The following is a 15,741-nucleotide window of genomic DNA, read 5'->3' as shown; positions in this document are numbered from 1 at the left end:
ATATATTACATGAAATTGGATGGAGGGTAGTAAGAGGGAACATATTGGGCAGGGGAATGTAAATATGCCATGTGCATGCAATGCCTGTAGAGATCAGAAGAGGGAGTTGGATCATTTGCAACTGGAATTACAGGTTGCTGCTAGCCACCATATGGTTTCTGGGAACTGAACCTTATCTTCTGTAAGAGCAGACAGCTCTCTTAAACCACTGAGCCATCTCTTCAGCCCCACATACTTCCTTTTTAATTATATGATATATTCAAAACACAACAAAATATTTTTACTATCTTTGCTATGCAGTATTTTCTGTGTCATAGCTATGGGTCCCCATGCTTCCCTCTGAAACCTATTAGAACAGATAGTTACGGGCTGTCTAGATATAGGAAAGAGTTCATTTAAGCACTGATGTAACTAGTGAGAGCTGCACTAACGTCTTCCCACTCAGCAGCTTTCTCTAATAGGCTATTTATTAGGATGGTGGTTGAACAAGTTTTAGAAACACAGTCACAATTAATTGTTGGGAACCTGGGTGAGTATTTAGTTGAAGACAAACAAGATCAACAATATTTACTTCCACTTTTCCTTCCTTTGCCTTTCCCTCTTAATGTCTTGGGAGCTTGCCATTGTGTTGGGATACTTAGTTTTTAGATTTGGGGGTTCAGTTTCTGAAATATTCTCCATGACCCACAGTTGGTACATCTGAGGCACCTCCAATGTCATGGGGGATACATAAGACTTCGCTACAGGACATCAGCTGATGATTTGTGATTCCTTGACAAAACAGCTGCTTAGAAGAACAGTAAACTCCTCATTTGCATAAATAGGAACCAAGTTCTTATAGGTCTTTTCTTTTCTAGTCTGAGTTTCCAAAGGCAGGGCTAGGGAAAATACTCATTTGGTAAAATGCCTGTTGTGAAAGCATGAGGATTTGAGTTTGGATCTCTAGCATCCATGTCAAAAGCTAGTATCCATTTGTAACCCCAGCACTGTGGAAGGGAGGAAATAGAAAAATCCCTCAAGCTCACTGGCCGGTCAACCTTTCCAAGCCAATGAGCTCCATGGCTCAAAAAGACTATGTCTCAAAAAGTAAGCTGTAGAGTGATGGAAGAATTCACCAGATATTGACTTCTGACTTCCACCAGCCCAGATGTGCACATGTACCCACCTGTACATGTGCACACATGTACTTACACCATATGCACACATACACACACACACACACAATCACATACACACACACACATAACACAAATGAGTTGGAAGAAGCGTGAGTAAAACTAGCTCTTACATACTTATGCTTTCCATGATAAATTAGATCCATATCCTTAATGAACATAAATGCAAAAATTCTCAACAAAATACTTGCAAACCACATACAGATAAACATCAGAAAGATCATTCACCATGATCAAGTAGGCTTTATCCCAGAGATGCAAGGATGGTTCAATATACGTAAGTCAAGAAGCACCATAAATCATATAAATGGGCTCAAAGACAAGGACCACATGGCCATCTCAATAGATGCAGAGAAGGCCCTTGAAAAAATTCAACACAGCCAACATCATTCTAAATGGAGAAAAACTGGAAGCATTCCCATTAAAATCAGGAACCAGATAAGTCCACTATCTGCACTCCTTTTTAACATAGTGCTTGAAACTCTTGCAAGAGCAATAAAACAAGAGAAGGAAACACAAAGACTAATAATTGGAAAAGAAGATATCAAATTATCCCTTTTTACAAATGATATGATATTATATCTAAGAGATGCCAAAAATTCCACCAGAAAACTCCTAGAAATGGTTAACACCTTCAGTAAAGTGAAGGTTGCAAAATTAATCTACAAAAGTCTGTAGCCTTTCTATATACCAATAACAAGCAATCAGAGAAAGAGTACATGCAAACACTCCCTGTCACAACAGCTGTAAAAAAAAAAAAAATCTCAGAATAAACCTGACCAAAGACATTAAAGACCTCTACAATAAAATTTTTAAATCTTTAAATAAAGAGATTGAGGAAGACATCAGAAAATGGAAGGACCTCCCATACTCATGAACTGGAAGAATTAATATTGTGAAAATGGTCATCTTACCAAAAGCCATTTATAGATTTAATGCAATGCCAATCAAAATCCCCATGACATTTTTCACAGAATTGGAAAAAAAATCCTAAGAGTCATATGGAAGCACAAAAGACCTCGGTTAGCCAAAGCAACCCTGAGCACTGAGAGCACTGGGGGGATTACTATAGCAGAGATTAAACTATATTACAGAGCTATAGTCATAAAAAACAACGTGGTACTGGCACAAAAATCGACCCATAGATCAATGGAACAAAATTGAGGACCCAAATATGAATACATGCAATTTCAGCCACCTGATACATTTGTCAACGGGGCCAAGAACATTCACTGAAGAAAAGACAGCATGTTCAGCAAATGGTGCTCTCAAAACTGGATCTCCACCTGTAGAAGAATGAAACTAAACTCCTGTCTTTCACCTTGCACAAAATTAACTCCAAATGGATCAAAGACCTCAATATGAAGCCTGAAACTCTGAAACTGTTAGAAGAAAACATTGGCAATAACCTACAAGATACAGGTGTAGGAAAGGATTTTCTAAACCGGACATCAACTGCCCAGGAAACAAGGTCAAGAATCAACAAATTGGACCTCATTAAACTAAAAAGCTTCTGTACATCAAAAGAAGCAACCAAGGAAGTGAAGAGAAAACCCACAGAATGGAAGAAAGTCTTCACCAGCAACACATCTGACAGAGGTTTAACATCCAGAATATATAACTCAAAAAACAAAGAATCAAGAAGTAACCAATTGAAAGACGGTCTAACGAAATGAACAAATAATTCTCAAAAGAAGAAATAAATTGGCTAAGAAGCATCTTAAAATGTGTTCAACATCATTAGTAATTAGGGAAATCCAAATTAAAACCACTTTAAGATAGCATCTTACCCCAGTCAGACTGGCTAAGATCAAGAAAACAAATGGTACCAAATGTACCATTTGTGGAGAAAGTGGAAAGCTCATCCACTGCTGGTGGGACTGCAAACTTGTGAAACCCCTATGGAAAGCAATGTGGAGAAGTGAACCTACCATTTGACCCAGTTATACCAGTCCTTGGCATATACCCAAAGAACTCATACTATTGTAGAGACACTTGTACACCCATGTTTGTTGATGCTCTTTTCATGGTAGCTAAGAGATGGAAGCAACCTAAGTGTCCCTAAACTGATGAGTGGATAATGAAAATGTGGTTCATTTATAAGATGGAATTTTATGCAGCAGTAAAGAAAGAGGAACTCATGAAATTTGCAGGTAAATTGGATGGAACTAGAAAGTGTTATACTTAGTGAAGTAACAAAGACTCAGAAAAACAATAACATATGTTCTCCCTCATATGTTGATCCTAGCACCAAATCCTGATAAGTGATTATGTATCCAGATATAACTACAGGAACCAGAATCATGAAAAAGAACTAGGGAGGTAAAGGAAAAGAAATAATCTGAAAGAGAAGAACAGCAGTAAACAGTTGTTAGTAAGGGAGATATGGATAAAAATGGGTTATTTTAAAGGGTAGTGAAGGGAAGGTTATAGAAGGAACCTAGTGGATAAAGGGAAGAAGGAGTTCAAGAAAAGTGGCACCATAGGGGAAGGGTATTATTAAGGGAGAAATGGGAAAAATGGGGGCACCTTAAATGGGGAAACCATGGTGGAAGGGTTAGACAATGCGAGAGATAAATAATGCTTAGTTAGGTTTAAAAAACCAGAGGGAAACATATTAGTCCAACAACCTACTGACAAATTATACATACAACAAGATCAAAGAATATAATATATGTCTAGGCAAGGTATATCTGAGAGCATTTGATCTTTGCCCAAGCTTTATATTATGTCTAGGCAAGGTTTATCTGAGAGCATTTGATCTTTGCCCAAGCTTTATACACATGGCACATGGTAAGTAAAAGTACTAGACTGGTGGATCTAACCTTCCTTGATGTTTAACAGCCATACTATGAGGCCTATACTAATTTGGACAGAAGGACATAAAGGACAGTTTTTGTTCCTTTCCCCCCAGGTCAACTGCCGGGGTCTCTCCCTCTCTTCGTGGGTCGTTGGCCACTGGCCCATGAGGGCAGGGAGAGCAGAAGCGGTGAACGGGGTCAGGATGGCGAGTGAGCACTGACGGGGGACAGCCCTTCCGGGGAGACTGGTCCCAGGCGCAGTGAAACAGCAGTGATACAGCTCCAGACACAGTGAAAACAGCTCCGTTTATTCAGTGGGAGAACTAGAGAATTTATAGTGTGGAGGCAGTAGTGAAAGCCTCAGTTGATAGGTGCTCATAGTATGCTTTATTTACATGTGGCAGTGGGCTCCTATCTTCCAGACTATCAGGCAATGCCTGATTATCATATAGAAAAAACCTGGGGGTAGTTTTTACTCCAGGTAACTATGCCAAAGGTCATGTTTCAGATAAGGTCAGGCATCCATGCTTGGTGGCACTTTCCAGGTGAGCCAGGAAGAGAGCAGGAGGCCCCCTGCTGAAAAGGGGAGTCCTTCCATTTGGCACCGAGCCCCTCAGGGCTATCCAGACATGGAGAACTACAACCCTAACAGCAGGGTTTCCCAACAGTCGACTAAATTCCAGGAGACTATGAGCATCTCTCAAAAGTTCCCGTAGTTGTGGTTAGTCACCTGTCCTCTTGATCAAGGAGGACGTAGAAGCCCCACCAGATGGACTTGAACCAGTGTCCAGTCTACAAAGAGGAGGGTCAACACAGAGGAAACATTTCCTCCATTCTTCCAAGTAAAGCCAGCCATAGTTGAGCAGGACCTTTGACTTATCTTCACATAGACAGAACTGGTAAAAGAATGGAGCCAAGGGTTCCTCCCAAGCCCATGTTAACCTTGAGGAACAGATCACCAAATGACCTTAAGAGTAAAAATAAATTGGTTTATCTGGGTGAGCTGTATTGTCTTAAACACCCAAAAGGAAAGTAGAACCAAACATTAATGAGGTTGATATAATTTTTTAAGACTCCATATGTGTAGCTAAAGTCTACATAAAAAGAAACAATGCCAGACAGGAGATACCTTCCTTTCAGTTACTGGCCAGGGTGGCCCAAAGACTTCCAGGCAATAACTCAGTATAAAACTGGGAAAATGAACAGCAGACCCCAACCTTATCTAAATAATATTGATAATTGATTGCTGCTAGATGAGAAACATCTGATGGTCCTAAAACAAGGCTCTCTAGATAGTCTGACTAGATTCAGCAGATGGACAAGCACTGGGGAATAGCTGGAGGTCCTGACAACACAGTGGACAGTAACAGGGATGACAGAGTATATTGGGCTCCAGTGGGGGGGGGCAGGTTATGGGACAGTGCCATTTGGGAAGTGGGTATATAGATGAATAAGATTGTATGGGATGTTCTGTATGAGATACACACAAAAAAATCAACAAGTTAAAAAGAAAAGACATATTTGAGGAACCTGATGTCTTTATATCCATACTCAGGTGCCAAGGATCTGAGTGCAACTGACTGTGACTAGCAATAATCAAATACGTAGAGATTAAAGACACATGTGCAAACATCAAAGCATTAGTAGCATTAAAAATGTAGGAAGCAGCATATTTTAAAATGAAATGGATATCTTCTTTAAAGGTTAAAAACTCATTCAATTTTATGTCTTACAGGGTTTATACTGAGTTCAATATTGTAAAACTGTGAATTCAACTGTGAATCTAAAAATTTACAGCCACTTTTGAAAGAGATGTATCCTTGCTGTCGAAATTGTTACTGAATATGTTAAAGCTGTAATGAAATGCTTCTTATATTCATATGGTTATTAAGTAAAAGTAAATAAATTTTTAAAATTACTTTGAGCACATTTAAGCCCAATTGGTTATATTTTTCTCTAAGCAGATTTGCATGTAACAGTTCTGTAGACCTTTTATAAAAATCTCTGGACACAGTCAATGATAAGGGCTACATTTAAACTGCTACCAAGGACTGGAATGGATACACATGGCTCTCACTAATGGTCACTGCCAGACTCTAGTTTTTGAAAATCTTCAAAGAATAGATTAGTTTATTAAGAGTGAGAGGATAATTCTTAAACTTAATGATACAGACGTTAACTTGCATTAGTGTAGTATTTTGCTTTAACTTTTTGATCAGTTGAAGCTAATAATTGAAGAAAAGTGTGCAACATATATATATTTTTTATTCATTTAATAAGACAACATAGAGCATTTAAAACAGCTGAATATGTAATAACAGACAAATACTAAAATAAATTATGGTACATCAACTACATTGAATAGAATCATTAAATAGAAATGATAGTTATAAAATCACACACACAAAATTTCCATTATATTTTAAAGGAATCAGAAAACAATGATATATGACTAAGATTATAAGTATTAAAACTTATAAAACATGATTCTATTACACAGTAACTAATTTATTTATCCCTTGGGATCCAGAATAGTCTTTGAATATCATCCTTATATTTTGCATATGTGGCACCTTGGTTAACAGCACTTGCTGCTCTTTCAGAGAATCCAGTTTTGGTTTCCAGCACCCAGACTGGGCAGCTCACAACCACTCTAATTTCAAGAGATCTGATACCCTCTTCTGCTCTCTGCAGGCACTTGCATACATGTGATGCACATACATACACTCAGGAACACATAAAATGAATAAATCTTAAAAAGGAAGTTTGCATTTGATGCCCCATGATGTCATGAATTGAGAAGCGAACAGCATGGCTTCTGTTAATCTCCTGCCCAAAATGCATGGACCAAACGTGATCATCAGGAAGCCATCTGGTACACTGAAAGTTAGGATTCACCTAAAAAATGTCTGCTCTGTGATCGGAAAGTTTAGTGCCTTACCACAAAGGGAAGAAAATCACCCCACACCTACAACTCCCTCCAAGGCTCAGGGACTTTTGAGGAAGAGGTTGGCAGAAAGAATGTAAGAGCTGGAGGAAGGGGTGAAGTGTTAACTGGAAGTATCCTCCAACCACTATGCCCACAAGCTATAGTCACACCTCCTTCCCACACTCATCAAGGAGTGGAGGGAGGAATCAGTTACCCCTCCCACCCAATCAATCTACCTTAGCTGCATTCTGGGTGAGGGGCAAAGGATATATAAACCGAGAACACCAAGAAGCACCTCTCTCCCCATTTTCTGTGGTTGTCAGGAGGTGACAAGGTCTGTATTTGAGTGTGGACTTTATGGTGCAACCATAAATGTGGTGCTCCCACTCTTCTGTAAACAAACCCCTACCCTATGCTCTATTAAAAAATAATAATGAAAAATAAAAAAAAATTTTAAAAATCTGTTCTGTGAACTTGAAAAATACCAAAGCCCTAACTGAAATTTGAGCCTATGTCATTTGCCACAAACCATCAACTATAAAACAAGGTAATAAATGATCACATGTAAAAGTTCAGATTTCAAATACCATATACAATTGCTGGAAATGTGCAGACAACCATGGCTGCAGTGAGCTCATAAGTGCACTGGCTATGTCACGTCCAGAGGACATTTTGCTGTATGTCTCTCCCCGTCCTTGGCTGTCACATACTTTCCACTTTCTCTTCTGAAATGTCCCCTGGGCCTTGGAGAGGATTATCCAGCTGTCTCAGTTGGGGCAGAACACTCCACCATGAGTTAACTTGGCACCTTGCTCACTTATGAGTTTTTGCATTAACCTCCTCCTACTACAGAAAGAAGGTTTACAGGTGAAGGATGGACAAAATGTGAGCATTTAGAAGGCAGTTTGGCAAAGTGACTACCAAAACAACAGCAATAGGTTATCCTTTAGGGTCTATGACACTCAGAGCAAGATTTCTTGAGATGCATTAATTTTCCATGTAGTTATCATATATTTGCTAGAAATTTAAAAACATTCATTTATTTATTTTTATTGTATGTGTATGAATGTTTTGCCTACATGCATGTAACTGTACCACGTGTTTGCAGTGCCCACAGAGGCAAGAAGTTGTCAGACATGCTGGGACTAGACTCACAGATGGTTCTTTGCCACCTTGTGGGTGCTGGGAACAGAACCTGGGTCGTCTGCAAGAGCAAACAGTGCTCATCTCTCCAGCCTCTTAAAAATTTATTTTTATTTTATATGTATGAGTGTTTAGGCTGCACGTAAATTCACTTTATGAATGCCTTGTGATGACAGAAGTCAGAAGAGGGTGTCAGATACTCTGGAACTGGCACTACAGATAGCTGTGAACTATTCTTTGAGAGCTGGTAACCAAACCCAGGTCCTTTGCAAGAGCAATAGGTTCTCTTAATATCTGAGACATCTTTCCAGTGGTCTTTAGTTTCTCAGAATATTTAAGGATAAAATTTTACCAGACTGCTAATAATAAATAATTGGTCACATTATATTTTTTGCTTGGCTTAGTGTTATTAAACCTCCAATATATTCAACTTTTAAGAGTAACAAAGGATGCTTTTCTTAGTAAAACCTCCTGAATTTTCCGTTTTCATATTATTTGATTGCAAAACATCCATTTGTAATTTAGCTCTAATCAAAGAAGCAAGGGTAGCAACTTTGTGGTTGTTACGGTATAAGGAGAAACAAGAGCAAGGCTTATTTTACTGTAAGCCTTCTCAGAGTACAGTTTTTTGTAGAAGGAGGTCACGAACTGCAACTCCTCTTTTGTCACGTAGTAACGTAACGCAGCTGCCATTTTCATTTTGTTTATCACACCTAAACCTAAAACTGTTGCTAATGACTCTAACAGTGCATTTAATGGGTTACAGTTATATTTCAAGACAGATGTAACTTTGTGCTGATGAATCTCTTTTCACTTGAACTGTAACCAAGAGTAATTCCATCCTGACACTGTATTTAAAGGTTGCTTAATGTTTGTTGTTTTGTTTTGGATTAGTTGTAATTGCATAAAAGACTCCAGCCCAGAGAGGAAACCCTCACAGCTGGAATTGTTTCTCCAGTTGTAATGACAGATTCAATGTAAAACTCCACTCTTGCCACATCATCTTGAGACTAGTCACTGAGAGTTGCTGTTAGAGGTTAGGATGTAGGTTTGGAATGGAGAGAAGATAATTTGGTCTCCGCAGGAATTCTGACTCTGATTTGGCCCTCACTGTGTTCTAATCAATGAAACTAATGAACTACACTTACTGTATGTTCAGGAAGTACTGATTATTCCAAGAGCCACGGTCCATTATTTTTAGCAGTAATCAGGGTGCCTTGTCATTGCTCATACTTGATCACCATAAAATTATGTCTATTCATGTTCTTATTTTAAGAAAGAGTAACTTTTGTTCAATTTGTATGCCTGGCACTTACCTGTTAAGTGCAAATGGACCCCACAGAATTATGTCATGTGGACTGCTTTCAACCTGTGGTAGGAAGTGCAAAAACTCTCCTGGAATCCTCTTTAGTGGCATTTTTCATTCCTAAGTTTGCAAATTTTCTAGGTAACATGAAGAACATATACCATTATTAACATATATATAATTTTATATCTTACAACATAAAAATGATTAGTACATTTTTGCTTAGGAAATTTTGACTGTTCTGGGCAACATCTACTTATCAAGTGCTATTGCGTGCCAAGCACTACGCCAGATACTAAAAGACAACAAATGTAGATGTGGAATAAAGAAGATGATTGCAGGGGAAAAGGGAAAACTGTACTCCAGGTGTCTGTTATATTGATTTTCCTTGTTTATAGAGATGTCAGTAAGATGCACTTGAGCTGTAGATAACGTGAGACAGCGAGTACATACACATATATTGATTTCAGTTGTTAACACTTGAAAATAACGTATTGAAGTTTTTCCCACTCCTTTAATTCACAGAGGTGGCTGTAGGAGCTACAAAGGTGATCCGTTCCAACCATGAACATCCCTATAGGAATATATAGTTCATGGATTTGCATATGTATATTTTCCAAGAAGAAAAAGAAGTTTCTTGGTAAAATTAAATGCAGGAGATCATTACAGGCAAAAAATACTTCTTCACTACCAGTTTTCACACTCAAGATTAAATATTAGCAAGATATTAGCAACTCTCTTTGCAATGAGATAGAAGTTCAGAACTTAGTAGACACGCAACTGTCAGGGGAGACATCATATAAAATTTTTGCAAAATGAAGGATGAAAGCTATAAAAGACACATTATGCTGTGGTCATTGAATGTGATATAAAAGAACTGTCCAATTCATAACAAACCCAAACGAAAACTGAAAGTTTATTAGTCTAAGCCCACTAAGGAAAGAAAAAGAAAGAAAATCAAATAATAGCTAAGTGAGACAGAATAACTTCACTGCCAAAGAATTGAGAACAAATTATGAAACGCCAAGATTCTTTAAAAATATAGTAAATATGGTAACTATTCTAATTTCTTCTTTTTAAATCAAGCATTAAGGAGGAACTCCTATATCTCTGTAATATATTAAATGCTGTTTATATATATATGCATTAAAGTACTAAAATTTTATTTATTTGTACTCTTAAAAATATATCAAATTACTTTATTTTAATGTTTTTATTAAATTTTGGTATATTTCATACAGAATATCTAAATCAATCTGAATCATCTTTAGACCCCTGTCCCCACTGGCATCCTCCCATAGCCGCCCCCCCCCCGACTGGAATTGATATATTCAGTCATTTGTAGTAAGATTTATGGTGTCAAGTTAGTGTCCCATGATATTCCTCAGTACAAATTCATCCACCAAGGTTTAGTCAGCCTATCTAGAGTCCCTTTCTTTAGGAAGATCAGCTCTTCCTCATCCAGCAGTAATTAGTTCCCAATATTTCTTCAGCTAAGATTGGGGTCTGCTTTCCATTTTCTAGGCCTTGAAACTGGAGTTGAACCATTGATTGATGTTATCCTTTAGCAGCTTTTGTAGTGCTTTCTAAAGCTATGAGAGCTAGCTTTCAGAGGAGGAGGCTTCCAGGTCAGTTCCGATTCCATTTCTCCCAATCCTATGTCTGAAGTATGTCCTGACTTCAGCAGTAGGGTCTTAACTTCAAGTTCTAGGAGGCAATAAAGTCCTGTGGGAACAGCCTGTGTAATTTTGAGAGTCCCTTGGACCACCTTGGCCACATTTCAAAGGAAGGTTTCTCCTGTTTGGCACTGTTTCTTGTTATGAAGCCTTCAGTATACACATCAACTCATGTAGGGATACTGTATCTGGTATAGTAATCCACATTGCTTTTGGTGGACAGAGTAGCTTTGGCTTTTCAGGATCTTTTGTGCTTCTATATGAATTTTCATGTGGTTTTTCCTAATTCTGTGAAGAATGACATGGGGATTTTGATTGGGATTGCATTGAATCTGTATACTGCTTTTGGTAAGATGATCATGTTCACAATATTAATTCTTCCAATTCATGGGCATGGGAGGTCCTTTCATCTTCTGGTGTCTTCCTTAATCTCTTTCTTTAATGACATAAAATTTTCATTGTAGAGATCTTTAATGTCTTTGGTCAGGTTTATTCCAAGTTTTCTGTTTGTTTTTGTTGTTTTGTTTTGGATATTGTGAATGGGTGGGTTTCCAAGTACACTTTCTCTAACTGCATGTTGTTGGTGACTGATTTTTGTAGATTAATTTTGAAGGTATTAATTATTTCTAGAAGTTTCTGGGGGAAATTTTGGGATCTAGTAATTATAATATATCATCTGCAAATGGGATAATTTGGCCTCTTCCTTCCAGTTAGTACTCCTTAATTTCCTTCTCTTGTCTTACTGCTCTAGCAAGAGTTTCAAGCACTATATTGAAAAGGAGTGGAGATAATGGACACCCATATCTGGTTTCTGATTTAAATGAGAATGCTTCCAGTTTTTCTCCACTTAGAATGATGTTGGCTATGGGTTTGTTGTATATAGCCTTAATTATGTCTATGTATATTCCCTCCAGTCCAATTCTGTCTAGAACTTTTTACATAAATGTATGTTGAATTTTATCAAAGGTCTTTCCTGAATTTATTGAGATGATCATGTGAGTTTTGTCTTTGAGTCCATTTATATGATTTCTAACATGTGTTGACTTATGTCTATGGAACCATCCCTGCATCTCTGGAGTAAAGCCAGCTTGATCATGATGGATGATCTTTCTGATATATGTCTGTATGTGGTATGCAAGTATTTTGTTGAGAATTTTTGCATCTATGTATATTAAGGATATGGGTCTATAGTTTTCCTTTTTGATTGCAGCTTTACTTGGTTTTGGTATTAGATTGATGCTGGCTTCATAGAAGGAATTTGGGAATTCTTCCCTCTGCTTCTATATTTTTGAATAATTTAAGTATTATTGGTTGTAGAACTTCATTAAATGTCTGGTAGAATTTTGCTGTTAAACTATCTGGGTCTAGACTTTATTTAATTATGAGGTTTTATATTATAGTTTCAATTTCCTTATATGTTATAAGTCTGTTTAAGCTTTTGAATTCTTCTTGGTTTACCCATGATTTTAGATATTCATCCATTTTTTTTAGATTTTCAATTTTAATAGAGAATTCATTTTTAAAGTAGTCCTTTGTAATGTTCTTGATCTTTTTGTGGTCTGTTATGATGTCTCTCCTTTCATCTATGATTTTGACGATTTGTAGTTCTTTTCTTTTGGTTAACTGGGTTAAGGGTCTGTCTATCTTGTTCAACTTATCAAAGAATCAGCACTTAGATTCATTGATTCTTTGTATTGTTTTCTTTGCATCTATTTCATTAATTTCTGCTCTGATTTTTGTTATTTCTTCTTATGTCTTGGGATTTGGTTTCATTTGCCATTGCCTTTCTAAAACCTTGATTTGCAATTTTAAATAATTTATTTGTGCTCTTTCAGATTTTTTAATGTAAGCACTCAGAGCTCTAAACTTCCCTCTGGACTGCTTAAGTGTCCCAGAGGATTTATTGTGTTGTATTATCCTTTTTGTTTAATTCCAAGAATACTTTTATTTCTTTCTCATTTTCTTTATCTCCTTGGGTTCATGTAGTTACTAGGGTTTCTTCTGCTGCTGCTTTTAAGCTTTTTGCCTTGTGGCCTGAAAGAATTCACAGAATTATTTAAATTTTTTATTTGTTGAAATTTGTTTTGTGCCTCAATATGTGGTAGATTTTGGAGAAAGTTCATGGAGTGCTGAATAGGAAGTATATTCTTTGGTGCTTGGATGGAATATTCTTAGATGTCTCTTAGGTCTATTTGATGTATGGTATCATTTAATTCAGATGTCTCTCTGTTTATTCTTTGTCTGGTTGACCTGCCTAATGGAGACAGTGGGGTATTGAAGTCCCCTACTATTACTGATTTGGGGTTAATCTGTGTCTTGAAGTCCTGTAGTATTGTTCTTATGAAACTGGGTGCACCATAGTTTGATGTATATATGTTCATGATTGTAATATCTTCTTGGTTAATTGTTCCTTTGATCAGAATGAATTGGCCCTTCTTATCTCTTCTGATTAGTTCTACTTTGAAGTCTATTTTGTTAGATATTAGAACTGCAACCCCTGCTTGTTTCTTAGTGCCATTTGCTTGGAATATTCTTTTCTATCCTTTCACCTTAAGGTCATGCCTGTCCTTGAAGGTGAGATGGGTTTTTTGCAGACAACAAAAAAAAAAAGGATTTTGTTTCTTAATCCATTCAACTAGCCTGTGTCTTTTAATTGGGGAGTTCAGACCATTGATATTTAAATTTATTATTAAAAGGTGTATATTGGTTATTGTCATTTTAATTTCTATTTGCATTCTTTTTTTAATTTTGTTTCCACAGTTATGCTGTCACTTAGTTTCTTTTTATTGTCCCTTGGGTATAGTCATTCCTTTCTTCAGCTCTTTTAATTGCATCAAGTCTTCTGTGAAGAGGTAGTTTTGTGGACATGAATTCTTTCAGCTTATTCATGTTGTGGAAGATTTTTCTTTCCCCTTCAAGTATAATAGGCATTTTTGCTGGATAAAGTATTCTGGGTTGGCATCTATCATCATTTATAACTGGAAATACTTCAGTTCAGGGTCTTCTAGCTTTCATAGTTTACATTAAAATGTCAGCTGTAATTCTGATGAGTTTTCTTTGATATGTGACATATTGTTTTTCTTTTGCTGTTTTCAGTATTCTCTGTTTTGTTATTTAGTGTTTTAACTATGATATTTTGTGGGAAGTTTCTCTTCTGGTCCTCTCTATTTGGTGTTCCTTGTGCTTCTCATATTTTATGGGCATGTCTTTCCATAATTTGAGGAAATTTTCTTTGACAACCTTGTTGAAGAGCTGGTCAATACCATTAACCTGAGATTCCTCATGGTTTCTTACATTTCTTGCATACTCCATTCCTGTGTTTTTAAAATTTTTTCATAACCTTTGCTTGAATGGTCCAATTCTTCAACGTTACCATCTAGTTGTGATATGTTTTCCACTCTATTCATTCTATTGGTGAGGCTTTCTCTTTGTGCTATATAGTTTTGTCATCTTAGCACACCAAGGTAGTCTCAATTGGTGAATTGCCTCCATTGGACTAGCCTGTGACCATGTCTGTGGGGCGTCTTCTTGACTGAATGATATATGAGGGCCCAGCCCACTGTGGATGGTGCCACCCTGGACAAGTGGACCTATGATGTACAAGAAAGCAGGCTGAGCAGGGGCCAGGGTAGCAAGCCAGTAAGCAGGGTTTCTCCATGGCCTGTGCTTCAGCTCCTGCCTCAAGGTTCCTGCCCTGAGTTCCTACATTAGACTCCCTCAGTGATAAACTGTGACCCAAGAGATACAAGCTGAATAAACCTCTTCCTCCCCAAGTTGGTATTGTTCAGACTCTTTTTTCATGGCAATTGAAGGCAAACTAGAACACTCTTGTCATTTCAAATTGCCTTATTGTGTTTTTCACTTCACCGTGTGTGCATAAAAGATGTGATCGGCCACCATTTTGCTCCTGTGCCAGCTCTTGTTTCCTCTCTAGGCCCACAAGGTAAAAAGAAACTCTTCCATAAGATTTTCTTGAGAATGGTGTTTCATCACAGTCACAGAAAAGCAACTAATATAATATTGCAACTAAATAGTGGATGTAGGTAAGGAGTTAAAGGAAAAGTTAATAAATTTTCCTGGGATTAAATCTTAATGAGGAATGCTGAAGTTATATATTTTCCTGAAGCATTCTAAGATAAAAGCACAAACATCAATGTGATGCTTCCATGCAGTAGGAGGAACCCAGGAGTCAATATGGATAGAATCTTGCTCTTTAATCATGGCTATCACTCTTGAGCCAGAACACGCACAATGATCATGTTGATGAGTCCTCATGGGAAATGGAAGAGAGTAAGGAATAAGAATTCCAAGATGGGGATGAAAAATGTGTGGCAAATATTTATTTATTGCCACTAATTAATAGGAAATATTATGAGTTTAGTCTTTTCTAAATTAAAATTTTATTTTTATTCTATGTGTATGAGTATTTGCCTGCCTGTATGTAAATATACCACATGCATACAATGCCCACAGAGGCCATAGGATGGCGCTTGATCCCCTGGAACTGGAGTTACAGATGGTTACTGGCCACCATGTGGGTGCTGAAAAGTGAAACCAAGTCCTTCGCAAATAAGTCATGTGTTCTTAACTGCTGAGTCATCTCTCCAGCTACAATTTTATACATGATATATTATAAATTATATATCTAATTATACATATATGGAGCAGGAGTAATAAGAACTGAGTTACAAACCCTCTATTAAATATTTGC

The sequence above is a fragment of the Nannospalax galili genome, unplaced genomic scaffold, assembly GCF_000622305.1.
Source record: "Nannospalax galili isolate Female #2095 unplaced genomic scaffold, S.galili_v1.0 scaffold46, whole genome shotgun sequence".
Classification (NCBI taxonomy): Eukaryota; Metazoa; Chordata; class Mammalia; order Rodentia; family Spalacidae; genus Nannospalax; species Nannospalax galili.
The sequence above is the reverse complement of the archived record's forward strand: the minus strand, read 5'-3'. Positions refer to the sequence as shown.